Source organism: Passer montanus, unplaced genomic scaffold, assembly GCF_014805655.1.
Source record: "Passer montanus isolate IOZ18808 unplaced genomic scaffold, ASM1480565v1 scaffold12, whole genome shotgun sequence".
NCBI lineage: Eukaryota > Metazoa > Chordata > Aves > Passeriformes > Passeridae > Passer > Passer montanus.
The window spans coordinates 8,189,388-8,210,682 of record NW_024358722.1 but is presented as its reverse complement, the minus strand read 5'-3'; the positions used below and the strand labels follow the sequence as shown (position 1 = coordinate 8,210,682).

General features: G+C 39.1%; 1 long non-coding RNA gene across 1 annotated transcript; it reads right to left on the bottom strand.

Moving 5' to 3' along the window:
• Positions 1–8,869: 8,869 nt before the first annotated feature.
• Positions 8,870–20,860, bottom strand: LOC120496993. The gene is made up of 4 exons (XR_005626394.1): positions 20,746–20,860; positions 16,872–16,972; positions 13,619–13,820; positions 8,870–9,137 (listed from the first exon to the last, which is right to left on the bottom strand). It is a non-coding gene; the product is annotated as an uncharacterized LOC120496993 (long non-coding RNA).
• Between the last annotated feature and the right edge of the window lie 435 nt (positions 20,861–21,295).

The following is a 21,295-nucleotide window of genomic DNA, read 5'->3' as shown; positions in this document are numbered from 1 at the left end:
AGAGATGTGTGATCTATTTTAACCATTCCATTTGCATTACAATGTGCTGTGTGTGAATTCATCTAGGCATTGCTAGAGTAAATTAAAATCTGCTGGGAACGTGTTGAATGCATTACACAACAGGAATGCACTGGCAGGTTACAGCTACAAGTCTGCTGAATGTTACTAGGTGATATTGTTGGTGTTTGCATGAAAAGAGGAGAGTCTTTTAATAACAAATGGTTGGTTAATGGCTGATCAGGAGATGAGAAAACTTGAGACAGAATGAGGTTAGATGAAAAAAGTCTCATTATTAAGTCTGTTTCCATGGCATATTTGGAAAAACTTCCAGACTGAGGCAGTACAGGTCTTGCCACAAAGACTGCAGGGCAAGGATTCACACTTCTGGGTGATTAACAGAAGAAAAACAAGCCTGCAAACACTTGGTTGCTGTATGAAATACCTCAAGATACTATAAAACCTCAAGGTCACAGTCTAAGATTATCTATCAGCATTTTCCTCTCACCAAGCTCTGATCTAGGATATTGTAAAGGTCTTTGCTCTAGCAACACCTCTCAAGGAGCCAAAAGGAGTATGTCCCAGGGAAGCAGACTGCTCTCAGTAGGAAATGAGAAGTATAATCAGCTGCCCACACCATCTGTGAATACACACTTTGCATCCACAACCACAAATTACATCTGCAATCTGCAGTCAGACTAGAACCTTAAAACCTTTGCAACATCTTTGTAAAAAACATATTGCCATAGCCCACATTGCACGGAGGGGTTTTTTGTTGTCTTTGAATAATCAAGTCAGTCAAGTGCTAATTCAGTGTAAAGGTCATAAAAATAATACATGGCTTGAGAGTTTATGGCTTTTTCATAACATACTTATGTTGCTCTTTAGAAAAAAGTGGGTGAAATCTCTGAAACCATTTTTCTTTTTTAATATATGCTCTTTGGCGGATGCAGCCTGAAGACCTTTGTGTTCTGTCACCTTTGTGTTCCCTTTCTCCTGATCACCCATATACATACAATCACACATATGCATGAATGCTTATGAATTTCCTTTCATATAATGCTGACAGGTTGAAGGCAAAGTAGCACCAGGTGAGAAAACAGAAATCCTGCAAACTTTTTATTAAAACAAATCCCATAAATTTCACTCTTCCTCTTTCTCTCCAGATTATCTAATAATTCTGTGCTAAGCACTGCACACATGCTTTCTTTAATACTACAACCAAGGAAAAATATGAATGCTTGCAAAATAACACACTGGAATCTGTGTGACCTCCAGTACCATTATTCATTGGAGACATCTGAAAAATTACAGTAATGACATGTTGTTGTAATTAGCATTAGAAATTTCCCTGGTTTAAATTAGAGAACATGCACTAGAAAGTCCAGAAGCTGCAAATGAACTGCTTTATGATTCTAAGATGACTTAACAACTATTTCCACACTTGTCAAAGTCTAGCATTGACTAAGAAAATCCAGTAGGCTCTCCAGACTAAAACACCTTCCTCAGGCAGGGAATTCCTCTATGTGATGTTCTTGCTGGCTCTCTCCCTGGGGACACACTTGTCCTGCTTTTGGCATGACTCAACTTCTTGTTGAGTTGACCTTTGCCCCCTTAAATGAAAGGGTTTCATGCCCTGGAAACTGGCTCTCTTAGCAACTTCCACTCAACTAGAACCTTATTCTTCCACAGCAACACTGAAGAAACACAGTAAAATACCTGCTTGAATTATTGAAAAAATAATATACTTGGGGAAAAGGAAATGCCGGGCTGACCTAAAGCTTCTAAGCAGGCTACATCAAAGGGTGCATTACACATAGCTGGAGGATTAATGTCCAGTTATCTAATTAATGTTTTTATCATTTAGCATGCTTTTGAAGAGATTTTAGAGAGAACAATATTTCAGATAAAACAATAAATTCTAATCATTAGGCAGCTGCCTCTCCCGATCCTATTATTAGAACACATATCCTAAGTAATCTCTGAAAAGTCAGTACTTTCAGAATATACCAGAAAATCAAGACATTATTTTCCTCCTGATTTTCAAAAGAAACCTATGGAGAAGGAAAAAACAGTCTATCAAGAGCTGCAATGTTTCCTGAACTAAAGTAAAGGGAAAAAACCAAATAAGTGAAATGCTTTAAACAGTTAAAGGGAAGGATTTGCACAGGAAAGAACTTCAGTATGAAAAGTGAATGAAAGGAAAACAGGCTAAGAAGAAAAAAAACAACTGAGGCAGCCTATTCAGTCTTGACTTAAAGCTTTTCTATAATAATACTTGATTAAGTTTGGTTGTTGATTTTGATTAAGGTTGTTGATTTTGATTTTGGTTGTGGATTTTGATTAAGTTTGGTTAAGTTGATTAATATTTGATTAAGTCTGGTTATTGATCCTGCAACAATACCCCTAATGATCTCATCATCTACTGTCTAATACTGATACCAAGATTTTAGAAAAGGGGTCAGTTCTCTGCTGAAGTTAAAACTATCACTGCAAAATACCGAAGAAGGAATACAAGTTCAAAAGCAACAACAGGCAATTTGAAAGTCCTTATATTTCCAAGTTGTCTGTAGAGACAGGATCTCTCCTTGCACCCTGCCCTGGCGAGCAGGTGTCTGATGCTGTAATTCACACTAAACAGCAGTCACCCATCAGGGCTCTAACTGGTTGTGGCAAACTCCGCTCTGCTTGTGGCTGGTAGGAAGGAAGAAAACAAATTCCTGTTTATTGTAAAATGTCTTGGAGTGTGGAAAAGGTTCAGAAGTCCTAGCAAAGCATTTGAGGATTTATCCTTAAAAATATGCAAGTATCTTATCCCCCTGTGAGCTAATGAGAGTCTAACTTCCAACCTGACCCTTGGCCTCACTGCACAGTGTATTTTTGCTCCAGATCTGGTCTGACCATGTGCTTCTCACAAAGTTCTTTACATCAGAGATGGCTTTCCAGCATTATATTCTAAATAAAAACACAGGCTCCTCTTTGTAAAGGGGCTTGGAATTGAAGTCTGGTCCTTTGGTGGAGAAAAGTTATTGAACTCGTGCCTGAAGGCAGGCTCCTGTCCAGAGGCCAAAGCAAGACTGGAGAAGGGGGCACCACTCCCATCCCTTGCAATGAGGGCATTGGAGCAAGCTGGATGTGGAGGCAGGGGGCATTCACAAGCCCACAGTGGTCTGCTTGAGTTGTGCCTCAAGGACAACAAGGTGTTTATTGCAGTGACTTAACATCATCAGTAGATGAAAATAAAAATATATATCATAAAGGAATATATTAAAATCCTTGTTTTGGTAGTTTGAGCCTTGGAAGTCCTGTCAGCAGCTCAAAGTTCATGAGATTTTTAGTTTAAAACATTTCAGGGTTGTTTTTCTTGACATACTGTTGGTGTCTAGGATGATACCAGAAAGAAGAAAAAGTACACTACCTTACAAATACAGACTTGAAGTAAAACAACTCCAGCATCTCCAAAACTTTCTAAATAAGGCCTAGAAAGCCCTGTGCAAATATTAGGAAACTAAGCGTTGTATCACCAACAATATGGTGGATATCTTATTCTTATTTTATGAAAGGTGAAAACAAATTAGAAAGAGGCTGTCCTTGATTAATGTTATGTTTCTGTCTGGCATTAGAGAAAAGTTACCCTTTCCCCCACACTCTTTGGTGCACGATGATACGTCATATTCAGCCCAAACCTCAAGCCCCAAAAAAGAGCCCTCAAGACAGACAGACTGACCCAAAGTGCACATGACACAGTAGGGCAAGATTCAGTTCTGCCTGCACAGAGGACTGAGACAAAATGACCATTTACTCTTCAGATCTACATCTTAGGGGAAATGCAAGCAAAAATTGCTACCAGTAACACCATTTCTTGCAGCAGCGTTCATTTATGTATTTACATAATTTCTGGGGAGCAAAGAGCTTGTGTTTGCACAGCCCTTGAGAGGCATGGTGTCTGCAATCCTCTTATTTCTTTTTTCTCCTTTCTCATTTCTTTTTCTCCATTGTCCTTCAGCTGCTCTAATTCAGTGAAAAATGTTGTTTGAAGAGTTTTTGGGCATTGCTTTCTGCAACAACCACTGCACAGCTGAGCTAGGACTTACTGCCTGTACAGCAGAAAAATAAACTCGGCTAAGGTTTCTTCAGTTTAGCAGTAATGGAGTGGGATTTCTTTTAATTTAGTTAAATACTGTTGCTTGACAGGATGAAATTTGATCTCTAAGGTAGAGATTAAAACTGCTGGACCTAGTGCAAACTATTTGGGGTTTTTAATTATTCTTCTGGTGAATTATCCTAATTAAATTTGTCAGACAATCATAGGATATACCACTTGTGTAGAAACTGATAATCACTGGCCATTCATCTCCTGTCTAGTAGGTATTATATTCTCTAGATAAAAATCACATGAACTGGAAAAGCAGCATTCAAAATATTGAAGTTGATGCACAATCACCTAATTAACTTTTCCTTAAGCACTTGGAGAAACATGGAGTAAGTGAGAAGTAGTGTATTTTACAGAGCTTTTGCCAAATGATGCTGTTGGTCACACCCAGAGTTGTACAAGAACACATTTTCCTGGACGAAGTACCTGGCACAAGATATTGTTTAGAAAGGGAAAGGGAGGGAAGACACAGCAAGGCAAGGCAATGCAAAGAGCTTTCTAACTTTTTTTTCGCTTGTGTTAACAGATAATTGGCCATCTACTGGACAGAATATTACTTCACTATCCTAATAACTTGGCTGTACATAAAAAATCTTTTCATGCTGCAGCTTGGCTCTGAACCATTAACTTTTTTCTTAATAACAGCAATAAAATGAAAGTCAGTCCACAATTAATTCCCTTCACCAGACTTCAGTGACCTAAAATATGTAGCCTCCTTTGGAATTCTGTCAAACTCAGTGGTTTCTGATGGATATTATTTATGCTTCCATGTATGCAAACAGCCACTCATCAAGTTTTTGATAGATACTATTAGGAATTTATATTGTACATGTCTAAGCTTACATTTCAGACCTCTGTGGCCACATTGAAGAAAAGTATTTTTGACTTTATAAACCATCATTTGCAATTTCATACACCAGCTATAGTTAGCAAATAGCTTTCTCAGTTGAATTTAATTTTTTTCTCCATAATAGCCAAATGTCTGTTATTGATAGAGATATCAGAAAGCAAGAAGTAAGACCAGATTAAAAATACTGAATTGCTTTACTCTAGTTAAGTTCCTTGATGGAATGATTTTGAAAAACAGACATTTTAAAACTTCCAGTAACATAAAAAAATCTACATATATTTGAGAACTGCCTTTTTTTTTTTTTTTTTTCCCCCCATGCAGGATGCCAAGAACTATGGCCTGGCTCTCGTGACAGTGCCCTGCTGCTCCTCCTGAGCTTCCAAGCCATATTTGTGGCTCCCAGGGAATGTGTGCTGTTTCTCTCCCTAGCCTCTCTGCAGGAAGGCAATGAGACAAGGCATAACTGTGCTGCTGCTGCAGCAATCTAGGAAGACCGACTGGAGTCAGAAGATTTCTCTGAGCTCCACTAGGAGACCAGAGTGCTTGGAGAGACACTCCAGAGGCACTGCACAGTAAGGGAGGTATAAGCATTGGCCTCCATGCATGATGTGACAGTTCTCTGTGCGTGCTTTCCCAGGGCACCTGTGTTGTGGTTTAAACCAGAGAGCAGCTAAGCCCCACACAGCCACTCACTCACACCCCCACGGCAGGATGGAGGAGGGTACTGAAAGACTAAAACCAAGAAAACTCATGGGTTGAGAGAAAGATGCTTTAATAGCTAAAGCAAAAGGCTTGCATGCAAGCAAAGCAAAACAAGGAATTCATTCAGCACTTCCCACTGGCAGGCAGATGTGCACTCGCTTTGGGAGAGTAGGGCTCTATCATGCATGATGGTCACTTGGAAAGGCAAGTGCCATTACTCTGAATGTTCCCTTTCTTCCCTCTCCTTCCCCCAGCTTTATATGCTGTATGGAATACAATATCCCTCTGGTCAGTTGGGATCAGCTGTCTTGGTGTCCCCTCCCAGCTTCTTGTGCCCCTCCAGCCTCCTTTCTGGTGGGGTGTGATGAGGAACAGCGATGGCCTTGGCTCTGTATAAATTCTGTTCAGCAGTAACCAAAACATCTCTCTATTCCAACACTGTTTCCAGCACAAATCCAAAACACAGTCCCATACTTGCTACTATGAAGAAAATTAACTCTATCCCAGCCAAAACCAGCTCAACTTGCTTTCACCATAGTCACTCAACCAGACCAGAGAATATGGCTACAAATGTCTATCAACAGCTGCACACTGATGAGCCATTTTAGATGCAGCTGTCCTGAGCAGTACAGGTTTGCATACTCACTCAAGAGTTTAAACCTTTTGCCACCCATTTATTCACAGCACAATTACTGGGGAGTGTAGAAGGGAGCAGTCTTGGATTCTGGTTTCTGCTCCCCACAGCCATGATGTGTAATGAGCTCGTCAGTGAAATCCATCTCAGCCATGGCATGGGGGCTGGGAGTAGGAACCTCTCTGGTGCCAGCCTTGGGCTCCTGCTCCCAGAGTTTCTCACTGCCGCCAGCTCCTGCTGGGGCAATGCAGGTACCGAGGGCCGTGTGGGGCTGCCCACGGGCTCAGCCCGATGTCCCTGTGTGGCAGGAGGCCTCAGCTCCCTCTGCAGCAGCGCGAGCTGTCCTGCTCTGCTGCGTTGTGGGCCTGGCTCCTGCGTGTCCCAGCAAGGCCTCCCAGCGCCGGGGCCTCGGCTCCCAGCGGTGAGGGCAGCGAGGCCCAGAGCTCCCGACTTTCTGCGTCTCTGGCAGCAAGGCACCTTGTGGCTCACATAGGACAGCTCTGAGCACAGGGAGAAGGCAAATTGCAGTCATCCCCAGCTGATTTAGGTCCAATGCAAAGGTACTTGCTTGGTGCTGAAGCGTTTAGAAAGTGAGGAGTGGGCTTTTTTATTGCATTTCTCCCTGCAGACGCTCCATGTCACTCCACCCTCTCCTTCTTCATTAACTCTGCCTTGTTTTCAATTCCTTCCCAGTGTCCAGAGACCCAGCTCCTGGTGTGGCCAGAGCCATGGCAGGAAGAAGAGCGACCTTCACGTTCCCAGATACGTCCCTCTCTGTACAGCACAACTGCACTGGCTGGTCATGCTGTTAGATCATATTGCAAATTCATGTCTAATTTGACCCTGAGGTCTCCTCCAGCATTGTTGCTTTCTAGGATTCTCTCTCCCTTTGGATGTCTGTGTTTCAAATTACGTTTCCCTGGCTGTACTGTGTTACATTTTCCCATGAATGTCGTTGTTATTTTCCAGCTCTCTATTTTAAATCACACTGCTACATTTTAATCACTACTACATTTATTACCTCTGTTTTCATTGATGAGTTCATCTCCTTCTGAGAGTGAGGACTGTGAAAATAGAATTGTAGCTACTATCTGTATCTTCTTTGCTATTGCAATTGTCCAGCCCCTTCTCTCTCCTTCTGTGCTTTACTGAAAGCATTGAAGACGCCCAGTAAATATCCTCTATATGACACAAGCTGTCAGATTGTACCTTTCCCAGCTTCCTTTAGTACCTCTCCAGCATCTCTTGCCTTTAGAGTCAGTTTTTAACAAATCCACCAGGCCCATTTGAAGATATTTGAAGAAAGAAATCTCAGAAACACCATCTGCCAATATTTCAATGAACTTTACACTGTGAAAAGCTCCTTATTTTCTTAGACTGAATCTATACTGGTTTTAGGATGTTTTGCAAAGGAGATCTCTCGTGTGATGAGTCATCTGGTTTCCACACATTCCCAACTCAGAGGTGATATCCCCTGAGGTCTGGATGGAGCTTAATGCAGCAATCAGTTGCAGAGACAGCAAGCAGCTGAACCTTACCAGGACTGGACATCCATTTTAGTGAAATTAAACTCTAGATTGCTGTTGGCTTAGTTGGCAATTGCTTTTTCTACAGTTTATTTGACATTAGTCCTTCTCTCACTTGTCATTACAGTTTTGATTTAATATTTATATTTCAGTAGGAGACCACTGTCTAAGATAAGAAAACTGTATTTTCTTTACTCTGAGAGAAAATCCTGACATATTTGTAAGGCTTTGGCTTTTTTTTCCCCCTGACTAATCAGAGGGGGATCTCGGGCTTCATCTCCCTCGTCTTCTAAAGGATCAAAATGCTGTGCTACTGAAAGTCATGGGCATGGTAGAGTTACTCCTAATAAAGAAATTCAGAACAGATGTAACATATTCTTAAAACAGAACCATTAAGGCAGCTTTACAGGACAAAACCATAGGGTGGGGAAACTTAACATATATGTAATACATTGTAACAAGTTCTAGACAAGTATGTGAGTGTTACACAAGTAGTACTAAAGGGAGGGATAAGAACTGAACTACGTTTTCTGCTGCATATCCTGTGTGTCCGCAGCTCACATCAGCCATTCTAGAACCCCCAATATTTAGAAGGTTTTGAATTTGCTGTTTGTGAACAGCTCCCAGATCAAACACATGCACTCAGGGCAAGATTCCTCTGAGGTTTCCAGGGCTCTTGAGAGAACTAAAATTGCAAAGAAAATAGATTCACATAATGCCTTGATTTCACTGTCTCAAGGTGCTTTCAAATTTAATCCCAATTCTGTTCACAGAATTAGTTCACATACTCATGGCTATGCTTTCAGTCAAATATTTCTGTTGAAAATTCAGCATGACAGTAAATTAAAAGGAATTATTTTGGAAATAAAAGTGCAAACAGAGCCATTGATTTCTCAACACCATATTTTGTGAACAATACCTCCATCATAAAAATATTTTAAAAAGCCGTCCTCTCATCAGATGAGAGCCAAGAAGCTACCAGTTACCTCTTGCCCATGGTACCGCTCAGTCCAGTCCACTGTGGCTGGTGGTGGGATGCTGCTGCACTCTTGCTGCTCTATTCTAGTTTTTCCAACACCAAGCAGAGAGAAAGCATTTCAGTGTTCAGGCTTTCCTCAGTGTTGAACATGACTGGGAAGACCAGCAGTACAATTGGAGCATTGGTGGCAGTATTTATCAGTGTACAATTATCTGTACTCAGGTCCAAGTCTCAAAATGCATGAAGGCATCAGAGGGCACTGGTTTTGCTTTTCCCAAGAGTCAAATGTTTTGTTGCTAAAGCAAACATTAAAAAGAGAGAGAGAGAGAGAGAGAGAGAGAAAAGAGAACACATCCCATGATCCCATTCCCACAGGCCAGATTTTATTCTCATTTGCTCTAAAACCAGGAATATCAATAAAGTGGCACCAGTCTGACTGTACTTAGAATCAAATTTCTAACCTTGTACTTTCAGATAGCTCACTGCATTGAAATAAAGCAGTGGTAACATCAGGTTAAATCCTGTCTCACTCAATTTTGCCAGAGTATTTTCCATCACCTTCAGTGGGGCCAGGATTCCATACAGAATATTTTGCTTTCTTTTAGGGAAGAATTTGCATTCACCCATCTTAAAGAAAGTAGACTGACTTACTGGAAGTACTTACTGCCTGTGCTGAGCACAGAAACACCAACAGGAAACAATTGGCTGCATTAATCCTCACTGTTGGTTTTTGAAGTAAAAGTGCAGAGGGTTTTTTCCGCTGACTTTAGTTCTCATCTTTGCAACAACCTAGACATGCTTTAAACATAATCCGTGTGCAGAACAGGGTTAAAATATAAAATATCACAAACACAAATCCCTACACCGAGAGACCAGGGACTCGGGGAGAGAAACTGCTAAACTCTTCTTGTCAGTCTAGAAGCTATTCCACAGCTAAACCTGCTCATTTCAGAGATTTATTTTGCTAGAAAGGATTTTAATCTTCACATTTCAGTTCCTCAGAGGAGGCAAAAGTCTTCCAAGTGCAGAGTCTGCAGCAGCGGTGAATCAACTATTGTAATACGCTGCCTCTTAAAATACTTCAGGGTAGTCAGGCATTAGGAAGGCTCCTATTTTGTGTGAACTGATCAAATACAGATGTTGCCAAAGAGTTGACCTTATTGACCGTGACTTAACTAGAGATTGAATGGCAGACAGACGGTCAGTAGTAGGGTGAAACCATGTTTTGGCGGTAGGGTGTAAATGTATATACAGTTTACAGGATGTGAATGACACCAAGCAAACATCTGTTCTATTGATAAATACTTGTTTTACTTCCAAAAATTTTTATCCCAGGGAAACGGTATGTGTGTATATATATGTGTGTATAACACATTCTGCCCGATATTGTTAGGTGTCTCGTGTGCATGTTGTGGCCCTGGAAAATCCTTGAAATAGAAAAATATTAAAAATGGAACTAACTTTTCTTTCTTCCTGCAATATCAGATTTCATATAAAACTCATCAGCTGAGCTGAGTATTAGTCTTGATCAATGGCAGGAAACCAGGAGATCAAATGTTAATAAATCAGAAACAGATACCTCCACTTGAGCAGAGATATATCACCAACCTGAAAAATAGGGCAAATTATTTGACAAATTTTATATGCATACACCTAAAGAAAAAAAAAGCTTTTCATAAGATTCCTTGAAAACTGAAACAAAGGACAAGTGTGGAGAAAAAGTAACCTAACAAGGTAATGAACTTAGAACATGAAGTCAAAGAGTCCTGAAAACACCTTTGTTTTCTTTTGGATTGACATAATAAAAAAAAGATTAAATGAAAAGGCTTTTATTAATACAAAACCAACATATTTTGATTTGCAAATTAGCTCTGTCCTACTGCTATGTGCTGCTCACATGAGGGTAGTGAAATAACAGAGTAGATCTGGTTTAATGTGCTGTTACCTTTGCTCAAGAACTAAATAGTAACATCAGAATTACAGCAAAAAATGTACACCAGGTCTGAAGAGCTCAGAGAGACACAGTGCTTCCAGTATCTTGGAAACTTGTAAAGGCACAAGGACCTGCTTTAACTTTAATAATTTTAAGGTGTTTAACTCTGTTAGCTCAAAGTTCCTTATATTAATTTCAGACAAGCACCCTTGGAGTGTGGTCTTCTCTTCAAATTGAAACTATTTGCTCCTGTGCATAGCCTACTAAATTTAATTAGAAAATCCTGGTAGGCCAGCAGGACAAAATTTCCTTTCCTTCCTATTTTCCCCTTCTACAATATATCACCTAGAGTAATTAGGACCAGTGAGGGATCATCTTCACTGGATTAACCTTAACTAAATTGTATGCATTCAACATGTGCTCTTTTGATTAACTTGAGCCTGGACTGCTGCCTGTGGTACACCCACCTTGTAATTCTACACACTTAATTAATTTCAGATGAACAGCAAAAAGGATAAGCTGAATTCTCCAATTAATAAACTGATATTAGTTAATGTATTTTAGCTTAACTTTTAATTTTCTTCCTGTGTAGGGATAGGAAAAGCAGAAAACAGGAGAGAGGTGGAAGGGAACAAGCTTTGCCAACAAGCTTGTAATGACTTTTCAGGGCCTGATCCTGCAGCAGTCTAAGCAGAAAACTTTCCCCCCAACAAGGAGAGGAATTTTGGCAAAAGTATCAGTCCCTACATTTAAAGTATAAAATGCAATAGGCAGGAATAGGATTTTTTTTCTCTTTCAAAATGATAAATAAGCATTACTTAAAACCTCCTCACCTTAACTTGGTTTTCCATATGGTTTCACTCATGCGTGGGTTTTCCTTCTTATTAAAAAAAATACTATAATGTCACTGGCTATGGGCCCAATCCTCCAGGCCTTAGTCCCACAGGCTAAGGCTATTTTTCTCTTCTCTACTGTCATGGGGAGCTGCCTAACAGCCCCATCCTAGATGCATTTGCCCAGATAAGTAGCTTTGCTTTTGAATCTAGCCCTTGTGAATTCAATAGCATTTATCAGAGGAATTAAATTACTCATGTAGAAAAATATTTGCAGGAATAGATCCTAAAAATGTTACTGGAAACACAAAGAAAAATCCAAAGAAAGATGCAAGGGAAAAACTTCCTAGTTCTTTTTAAACTGGCTGTGAACTGAATTAATTCAGTTGCTAATTATTAAGCAGAAGTCTTAATCTTCTCTAAGCAAATTGCAGTGAATACTCATTTTCTTGTTTTTAATGTGTAACTCTGCTGAAATTTCTCTCCAACTTTAGTATGTGTTGCTTCAGTAAAATTCATAGGATTAAAGTGAAATCTGCATAAAAGTATTTTGCTGAAATGAAGATTGGCTGTTCAGTGTCCTTCAGGGTAGAATTTTGAGTGAGAGCAAAATCAAGTTCACAGAAAACAAGAAATATACAGTCATATATGGCTCTTTAATTAATTCCATCTCTGTAAAATCATTCACTGTTTTTCCTCTTCAGAAATCAATATTCTAACAAATGCTGCCAGAAAAAAACCCCCTAAAATATTAGCTACATAATTCTATTGAAGATATTTCTAAGTTAGATATCAACAAGCTGTTTGTGCATGATTTATATTGACTGCCAGTACTTGGTTTTTCTACTAATAAGAATAACGACAAATAGCTGCAAGCAATAAGATGGCCTAGCAAGACTTTTGTTTCCTAATTACTATTTGATTACTTCAATAGGTCATCAAGTGGTATTTTAACATTTGTCTGCTATTAAGAGATAGTAAATTATTTGCTGATTATTTGATTGATAATATTTCAAAAATAACAGGAAATTTATTCGGTAGGAGCATTATATAAAATTTTCCAAACACTTAAATAATGAGGTTTTTCGCTCTCTGCAAAAGGAGCTTTGACACCTTAATCACTTCAGTGATCTCCCAGTTCTTGTGGATACCTTTGACAGCTTTACCTTCCACCTGTAATTATTTAAAAAGAAATCAGACAAAACAGTTTGAATAGCAAAACCCCTTACGAGAAGGGAGGAAGATAAAGTGTCTTAAAGTAAAGTTGTCAGTATTTTGGGTCATTTTAAAACCATGGAACATATGAAACTACTGCCAAATTTATTTTGATAAAATTAATTTAAAGAAAAAAAAAGAAAAAAAAGGCTTACATTTTAAAGTGTCTGTTTACAAACACTTGTGAAGATTCAAAGAACACTCCTGATGCAGAAAAAAGAGCTGAGAGGGCAGAAAAGAAAGGGTTGCTTAATACTGACTTACCTTGTAGCCAGTCGGTGTGCGAGATCTTCTGGCTGAATACATTGTTTTTATTAGTGTCAGGTACTTGATTTAAAGTGAGACCTCGTCACCTTCCAGAGAGATATTTTTCCTGGAGTATATGCACGTATCTATTTATCTATTGAGTGTGAGTGTGTATATACACACACCTAGCAGCAGGCCTGGTTAGTGTCGGCTTGACTGAGAAAGGATGTTAGTAATTACCATTTCTCTAAACACTACTTTAGCATAGTTTAGTGTATCAGCTGGCTTCTGCTGCCAGAGTACCCGTGCTGCCTACTGGAAGTGGCTGTAAAGCCAAAAGCCACAGTAAGAGCTCTTTCCATCTCCAAGGAATTCAGTGGATTTGCTGTTGATTCCTGAGAGTGGGAATGTGCTTAGCTGTGTTTCGGGGTGTCCATGCCCGGTGGGGACCATCTTTGGGCAGTGCTGTGTGAGGCAGCCCAGGACTGGTGTAGGACACAGGCTGTTTCCTGGACTGGGGTGTGCCAGATGGGAGAGACTGGAATCTTACCCACACTGCGTATGCCCACTGAGCCAGAGCTGGTCCCACTGGTCACAGAGGAGAAATTAAGCTTTTGCTGGTGCTGAAAACAGCATTAACAGCAGCTCTGTAGGACCTGGAACTTTCCCCACACCTGCACAGGGATGCTTTTGCAATGGACTTTCTCTGGTTCCCCATTCCTTCCTTGTGAATGTGTTTTCCAAGGGTCACCCTGAAACAAAGAACACAAGCTGAGAGCTGTTAATCTAGCAACTGATGCTGTAAACTCTTACACAGCTATTTTTCCCTTTTGCAGGCAACATTTCTACTGTTTTACAAACACATCAAGTGAAGTTCTCTTAAATTGACACTAAGACAAAAAACAGCCTGTGTGCATTAGCAGTAGAATGAATCCATGTTAAGAAGAGCTTCTGGTATTACATTTTATGAGTCCAGTAAATCAAGAGCATTAAGGAAAAATAGGACATTGCTGTTTCATGTGGTGTCTGCAACACAGAAATTCTCTCATGCAACACTGAGAAAAAAAAAGAAGTAAATATTCCCCTCATATTTATTATTTTATAGTTGGATCACTTTTGAATCTCTCTTAGTTCTGAAGAGCTGTTTGAAAAAACAGGTCTGGGGTTTTTGTTTTGTTTAGGGTTGTGGGGTTTTTTTCTAATGTTTGTGTGGTCTCTATAGTACCTTTCCCACGAAAAGGCAAAGCTTGCCTGGTGAGGTGTTACACAACACTCTCCTTTCCCATGTTCTCTATATGTGTTGATTTTTCTAAAACAGCTCTTGAAACTCTTCTTTATGTGCTTGAGAGGCTTCCATAGTTTATCACCAGCTGGAATGTTATTAATGTTTAATTTTTACCTTGAAGTATCCGTACATCAAATCATTAATCTTTATTGTTCAGTTTTGACTACAGTATTATTAAACAGTCTATTAAGCAAAAAAGAGATCTAGGGAATGTATAAAAAGGCGCAGTATTATTCTGATGACAGCTTCCTGGTGGTCCATCATATATAAAACCAGCTATTAGGAATATGTTTCAAACTGGCACTGTAACACATATTTCATAGTTGTTAAATTTAATTGTATAAATAGTTACTGACTGTATTTGGACAGTTTTTCAAAAGTGAACGTGTAATATATCACCCCATGAAAAACATTCAGGGAACATCCTCAACAACCACAGCTAGGAGACAACCTTCATTTTTTTGTCAATAGTATCTACAGCAATTAGCTCTGATATTGAGCTAAATTAGAACTTGATCCTTCAAGCATTTATACACATGAGTAGTCCCATAGGGACCAATCAATATGCTCTGTAGTCATGGAAATATTCACATGCATATGGTCAATCACAAGTATACATTTTTCAGGAATAGGGTGTTTTCTCTAATAGTGAACCATTTTTAGGGTTCAATCCTTCTTTCTCTGAATTTTGGTAGAACAACCCATGTTAGTCAGTGTAGTTTTTTTGGCAAATGTAAGATAAATTCTGAAAACAGTAAACATATTTTTCCTTTTAGTGCAGTGACTGCTCTTAATATTAAACCCTCCACTTCACATGAATATCTACCCAGCAGGGTGATACAGAACACAAGATAACTCAGCCATAAAGTGACTTTTCTGTAGCCTATATGGTTCTTCCAATATTGACATGCACTCTGCATACTTTCAGTTGTTTTCTTAAAAGGGAAGGTAATGCCTTGGTTAGGTGCAAAGTATTCTTGCATAGGCAAGAGCCAGTGAAATGCAGTGCCTTTTGCAGCAGACATTTCTAAGCTGTAGTAGAGTTGGTCCTATTTATTGAATGACTTCCACCAAAGGTAGAACACAGATAAAGCTGCTGCTTTCAATTATGCAATCAAGAATGTAAAAAAGCAATGTTGTAGATCTCATATGGAAATAATTATATTTGATAAACTGTGTCAAACAACAACAGTGTTTGTCCTAATCACATTTGAGAAGGCTGCTATTGCAGTTGATTTTTCTAGAAAATGGAAAACAATGAATTATAAATTCCACTGACCTATCCCAAACCGTTCTGCTTAATCAACTGAGTTCTAAATAATTGTTGGCTTAGACAGTAATCCAATATGTTAGTTCCACCAGATTCTCTGCCATCACAGTTCAAGAAATCAATATTAAAGCTAAAGAAGACTCCTACTAAGGACTCTGCAGTAATGACAACTTGATGCCCACCCTGCTATCAAACACCGTGGCTTGCTTTAAATGTATCTGTTGCATTCACTGTTATAAAGATCAAAGCTTTTGGGCCAAGAACTTTTAAGAGGTTCCCTCTTCATAGATTTTTCAACTCTTTGTGGCAGGTAGGGGCTGAGAACTTCCAGCTCTGGATGCGGTTGAGAACAGAGCACTCTGAAAATATGTTTTGGTCACATCACCACATCAGCTGAGTTGTCTCCCCTCCCTCCTTCCCCTAGGAGGCTACTCACCCTGGCTCTGCCCTCCTCCAGTGGGGATCCCCAACCCTGCTTACTGAACCAAAAGGGATCCCCATCCTGGCCACCTGCCCTTTCAGGCCCCACACAGGTCAGCCTGTGACATTACCAGCTCCAGAGCAGTAGGCACTGCCACCTCCCCTGCCCTTGCAGGGACAGGTAGCACGTGTACAAGTACCATGAATAGTCAGTGTGCTGTGGGCTCCACAAATGCCACCAATAATCTCTAAATCAGGCAGCACAGAGAACAGCCTGACTACAAAGCCAGCAAGGAACAAACGTGTTTAAATATCAGTAGGAAATCTGCTGTATAATTGCTCATGGAAATTGGCAGCTAGTGAATTAATCAACATGGATCTACTACTAAGCAAGAAGTAGGAATCAAATTATCTTAATAAATTACAAGAGGAGGTTTCTCTCTCTCATTGCTTCTCCTTGAATGACTGTTTGAGACAGCATGAAACTCTTTGTCTGTTATCCTAATTAGATCCTCTAATCTTATAAAAGGTACTACTTCTGAGAGAAAGCCATGTGTATAATATAAAACCATGCATTTTTGTATAGTACAGATAATCACCAAAATGGCTATACTTTTGTAAATTAATTAAAAACATTCATGGAAGATTAAAGCTAGAATATATTAATAGTTCAAGATCCTAGGATATCACATATTTTCAGTTTGCTATTTTAGGGGGAAAAAAGTCTCAACACAATGATTTTAACTCACATTCTTGTTTTCCAGAAATTTTGGTTTTGTTTTTTTTCCATTACCATTTCCTATAAACAGATATAAGTAACATACTTACACTTCAGGAATGTCTTCATTTTTATCCTGGCATTCACATCTGTCCCTGTTTAATGCTCTGCTGGTGGTCTGGCTCCATGGTATGCCCACTGCAATGTTCATCTTAAACAATATTTACATTGATTAGGGACCCCAGTGCACTAGAGGCACTTACTAGAAAATGAACACAATACCCTGGGATAACAGCGAACATCTAACTGTTTTATTTTTGAACATTTTTTGGACTGTATTGTTTAAGTGCATAAACACTGTCAAAATGGAAAGGTGGGGGCAAAGGACACTGTGTGAATGTATAATATAAAAATCTGTGTGGAAAATGTGCAGTTGATAAACATGTAAGGAATGGACACAGTGATGTATTTTTATTCAAGTTATAATAGTATGTGTTGCAAATCAGAACATTTTCTTCTATGTGCATGCCCTGTAAAATTCTTTCCTGGCACTAAAATCTTATAAGCTTAGGAAGATAAAACTGGAGTAGGAAAGCATATTTGCAAAAAACCCCTCAACAATCCTATGGCAGGATTCAATATTTTGCCTTACATCACATAACATGTTAGTGGCAAACCAAAGTTGAAACCTACATTTTGTTCTGAATGTGAAGAGTACCATAGGGATATAAAGGTCTTTTCAGATTGAGGACCTGAGCTGCTAAATTTGGAAATATTCTAGCTGAGTGGTACTATGCAACACCATGACAAAGCTCTTGTGAAAGCAGGCTGAAAAAAATCAGAGGGTAGCTTGGGAAAATTGCTTAAAGCAGGTTTAATATGGGACCCCAGATCTCCAGTTGGGATGATATTCATTAGGTCACTGAAGAATAGGGACCACAGTCCTAATGAGGAGCAACTGTATAAACTAAGATGATGCTTGAGCAATTGCTATTTTTGGTCTCCCAAAAATCTAGAATTTTCATATCTGCCAACAGAAAAATTTAAATGTTACTGTGTGGGAGCATTGTTTGGGTGTTCAGACACACTTGGAGCGCAAGCAGAGCAACAATCTGCAAGGAGTCAGGGAGAAGGGATGTCAGATAATGGGGTGTTATGAAGCTCAGAGCTGATCAATGGGTTTTCTCTCCTCTACCTTCACCTCTTGTGTCTCCAGTTGCATCCTGCAAGGAAAAAGTAAGTTGGAGGAGAGACATGGAACGTTTTTAAGTTCCAGCTTGCCGAGGGGCTTCATGTACATACTGAACAGGCCAGTCCTGAGAGCAGCCGCTTCTCTGGGACCTCCCAGGCAAGAACAGTGTGTGGTCTGAGAGCAAAGGCTGAAGCCATAAAGTCCAAGCCCCTCACACCAATCTGAGCTCAAGGAGAGCATGTGTCCTCAGGGTGCCATGCCACAGATGTCAGAGAGATCCCATATCTTTAAAGTGGACATAGAATAAGGAGCTGATCCATCATTGTAGTCAGGGTATCATATAATAGAGGTGCTGGTGATATCTAAAAGCATTAGCAAAGTCTGCCTTCTTCCTCAGGCTCAGAATAGCAGTTTCTGTCTTTCTATGAAAAGTTGCTGGAGCACTTGATGTTCCATAGAATTTTATTAAGAGAGAGACTCTTTCCAGCTTTCTCCTTGGTTCAGAAAGGGTTTGAGGTGACCAGAAAATTCTTAGCTGAGAACCACGATAGTAGGAAACACACAGTCCTTTTTCAGGACAGCTTACAAATTTGCTTTTATGCATACAAACTATTTATATATGTGCTTCTACCTGCTCAAATCTGCACAAAAGCTGATCAATATATAACTATCTTAGCAAAGATCTTGTGCTGATTTATTAGCTGAAGAGTAACATGCATTCTGCTGCTCTTTACTAAAATGTTGCTGTTGATGATGGAGAGGGAGATAATTTATTTTCAGCAAAAGATGGAAAAGCACTCTCCTGAAAAATACCCTTTTGAATTAAATTATGCTCTTGTATTTTTTTAATCTCCGAACCCTGTACATAGCACATGAATTATCCCAAAAACTCAGGGAGGGGAAAGAGAAGTCATTAAATGCTGGGAACCAAAAGAAAGTTTACAGGTACAAAATGTCACTTTACTGCAGCATACGAGTAAAAAACCATCTATCTGAAAAAGTGATTGATTCTGACATATGTGAAGTAGGTATAAGCAAATCAAAAGTGATCCCTCTAAATCTTGTTTTGCAACATGTGTAAAATAATGCAAGCTACATATTTAAGATGCAAGCCAAATTAAATATGGTTGTGTTCAATCTGTCTGTGAAATGAGATCTACTGCTACTTTTTTATGTCACAGAAATTCCCTAGGACTCTTTTATAACTCCTTCTAGTTTATTTTTTAATATTAAAGATGGAAAAGACCTCTTTCTGTTTTGCTGTTCTCTACCAGTGAGTCATGGGTCCCTTGCTGCTCCGAGAGGAAAGTTGTTTTAGTAATTCTGGAAATAACCTTACTGCTGAGTCAGCATCACAACAGAAAATGACAAGTTTCAAATTAAGAAACACATTAGAAACAAGAAGTAATGGTGTATCTCTCAGCGTCCCCCCTTAGAACTGGCTGGCATGTCAGGAGCTGATTTAGCAAGTTCCATATGTATTGGACATGAGAAAGGTATATAGGTAGGAGAAAAAATCAGGTTCATTTAATGGGAAAGAGGATAAAAGAAACCAAGGTAAAATGTAGGGTAAAGATGGAAGCAGCCTTAAATATTTTACTGACCATGGCACTCCACCCTGAAATGCTTAAATGCGTCCCTAAAGTAGATCAATATAAAGAGATTTTTGCTTTCGGCTTTCTCTGCTAGGGGTTTTCAAAACAAGCAATTTTAATAGGATTTCTAAGTCAGTGTATACTTACAGATAAACCACTGGGACTTTGCTACTCTGTTTATCTGGGATTCTAGATTTTACGGAGCAAATAATTGGAAACAAAACATTTCCCAGCAATCAGTCTACTCTTTCTGATTTGCTAAACATGTCCATATGTAGTTATTGCTTGTATTTGGAAGATTGGTAGCAGTTTTAGAGGAGAAATATGCTACAACTGCAAATTCAAGTAGTCATTTGGCAATCATATGGGGAAGCCTTTGCAGTTTGTTTTGGTAAAGGGAACTCAGGAATTTAATGCTACTTATACCTTAATATTGAACAACATTTTAAATGGCTAGAGTAATATAATCAATTTTTCAAACAGTACCTAATACCTAGCTGTGGAAGAGAAAACTGCTGCATCCTTCCCCTCTGCACGTTTGGACCTGATTCTGCCCTGTCAATTGTCCACAGATCACCTCTGCAGCCACCATTGTGATGGCACCAAACCCTTTGTGTTCTCTGAAATCTGAAAGAGCTTTTGCTAGTGACCTGTTTTGACAAGACTTAAAGGCTAGTGAAATCCTAAGACTGATTTCAATTTAATCTGAATTTGAGTAATTAAAAAAAATTAAAAGCAGTCTCTATTATACAGAATTTCTTGAAATATTGCAGTTCTCTGATTATAATTGGTGTTTCAGCACAGCGAAATGCTTCATATTTGCATGAAGTCCCTCCTGACTGTACAGAAGCTCTTGACTGGAATCTTTCACTGTCTTTATTTGTTTCTTTTCTATCTTTAAATACCTCACTGAAGAGCAGACCTGAGGCTTACTGAAGTCTTTTAAAAATACATAAATATTTTCCACTAGTAATAACATGGTACTAAATATTGAAATGACTTTACATTTAAAATGTCACTCTGATTTAAGCTACAAAATTTTTGCAGAGGAGGAGAAAATATTAGTGCTAAATAATGTGCTTGCTAAATAATTTTACACAAAGAGTATTAAAAATTATAGCTTAAAAACTCAACATTAACATTCCCTGGGACTTTTTACTAGCAAGTGTCACTATGAAAGATAATGAAAAAACTTACTGTAAAATCTCTGAATCCTTTTTGTTTTCTTTCCTTCTCTCTTGCTGTAGCATTAATATGTGCTCAACAGTCAGAATTGTGCAGAATAAAAATATTCCAAGACACTGTAAAAGCGCCTTTCCCTTTCTCCCAGCCCGAGGGAACACTGACTATTTCAATAATCGGTGCGAACTCTTTGGTTATGATTTCTGTTTCCTCTCTCTGTTTCTCCCTCCCTCTCAATTTTTTTCCACCATCGTATGAGTGTTTTCTCAATAAAGGAAGTAGAAAAGCTGCATGACAGCATTTATTGAAAAAAAATACAAAATGCGTATTAAATGAGAGAGAGTTTAAAAAGAAAATATGAGGCGGGAATTGCAGTCTTAAGAGAGGGGCGGAAAGATGGCAAATACTACAGGAGAGCAAATTATAAATACTGAGCTTTTGCTCAGCATGAAAAACAGCACCTATAGAGCAAAAATTCCATGCGTTTTACCTTCATCCTAGTTTCACTGGGGATCAGTGCTCCGACTGGAATAACTGTGAATTATCGTCACTATAATGGAATCCT